This window comes from Meles meles, unplaced genomic scaffold (genome assembly GCF_922984935.1).
Source record: "Meles meles unplaced genomic scaffold, mMelMel3.1 paternal haplotype, whole genome shotgun sequence".
Taxonomy (NCBI): Eukaryota; Metazoa; Chordata; class Mammalia; order Carnivora; family Mustelidae; genus Meles; species Meles meles.
Window position 1 is genome coordinate 360141 of NW_025721611.1, and position 1983 is coordinate 362123.

Genomic DNA, 1983 nt, shown 5'->3' on the forward strand with positions numbered 1-1983 from the left:
CTTCTCAACAGCAACGACCCTACCCGACAGAGAGCGACGATCCTACCCAGCGAGGCAGGTCCCAGAGGCGAGACACGTTCCTGACAGCGAGCGAGGCCCCTCCCTTTCCGAACAGGAGAGAGGCCGCTCTAGGCGCTGCCCTCTCACCCGCGGGGAAGCTCTTTCCTGACACCAGGCAAGGCCCCTTCCCGACCGCACAGCATCTCGCTGGCGGCGACGACCCTCCCCCGCGGCGGGCGAAGACCCTCCATGGCGGCGGGCGACAACCCTCCCTGGCCGCGAGCGACGACCCTACTGGGGGAGCCCGCTCCCTGGGGGCGCCGCTACTTCCCGGCGGCTACGACCCTCCCCTGGTGGCCACGACCCTCCGTGGTGGCAAGGCTGTTCCTCCAGGCGAGACTGATCCCCGGCAGCAAGGCCCGTTTCCGACGACGAAGCTGGCACCGAAGACTACCCTACCTGACGGAGATCCTTCCCGGTGGCGCTGCTCTCTGACGCGGCCGCTCCCTGGCGACGCCGCCGCTCCTGACCACGAGGCCGCTCCAGAGGAAGAGGCCGCTCCCGGTGACGAGGCTGCTCCCCAGCGACTAAGCAGCTCCGGACGACACTGCCGCTCCGGACGACGACGCCACTCCCAAAGACAGGCCGCGGCCTGGCGACGCTGCCCTTCCCGACGAGGAGGAGGCTGCTCCCTGGCGACGCTGCTGCTCCCCAGCGACGCTGCCCTTCCAGACGACGAGGCTGCTCCTCCGCGACGCTGCCCCTCCGGTCCACGACGCTTCTCCTGAAGACCACCACGTGCCCGACGCTCAGGACGCTCTGGACGCAGACTCCTCCCAGCCGCACAGACTAACCTTTATAGAGGCGGTTGAGCCCGCCCCACACACCGGCAGCCAATGAGATTGCAATACACAGGGAAAACTGCACAGTCATGCTAGATGGGCAATACAGCTAGCCAATTGAATTTTAATTTACCATAGTAAATATATGCACGTCCCACTGATTGGATGTCTCCATCCTCCTGGCCCACCACTGTATGGGGGTTTGCAAGTAAGTTTCTCTGCCCATACATCAGGCTGGTCCTAGACACACACTGACCTTTATAGGGCCCCTGCTCTATCTCCTGCAACAGCACCTTGGAGTAGAGATGACAGGATCTCATTTTCATGAACAATGCAAGCACCAGGGCTGTTTTACCTTGATTGCTTGTTCCCCATTCTACAAAGCTTATAGCTTTTCCCAAATGATGTAACCTTACCATTTGCATTAATTCACGGATTTGAAACTGACCCTCTACAAGTTCCCTCGGGTAGTTTAGTTTCATTTGTATGCATGTAAATCGCATCAAGGCTGACATAAAAATTAATGAACTATTTAATTTACGAGCCGATGCTTCGCTCGGAACAACAACAAAAAGGCAAATGCTTAAGTTCACTAAAATAAAATTAAATCTATGAAGTTTTAAATAATGAAGACTATGTCAAAAACTGGTAGTCTTTAGCTCTTAAAAATGTAAACTAAAAGCATATGGAACATAAACTGTGGAGCATTTGCATCATCTTTTTTGATGCTATCACCCTCAGCAAAATGTAGTCTGATTCCGGTATCATCAGGGACTTCAGGAGGAAATCTAGTAACAGCTCAAACCAATCCAGCATGAGGGTTGCTCAAAGCATGTCAGGTTTAGGCCAGGGATGACCGAACTTTTTTAAGGTTATTTTTTTTTAAGATTTTATTTATTTCTTAGAGAGAGGAAGAAAGCAGCGAGAGCTGCAGATAGAGGGAGAGGAGGAAGCAGGCTCCACAGTGAACAGGGAGCCCGACACGGGGCTTGATCCCAGGACCGGGAGATCATGACCCGAACTGAAGGCAGCCGCCTAACCTACTGAGCCACCCAGGTGCCCTTCAGACTATCTTTAATTCAGAACAATACCTGTTATCATTTTTATAGCCCTGACTATAAGATGTACTACAAATATTTTT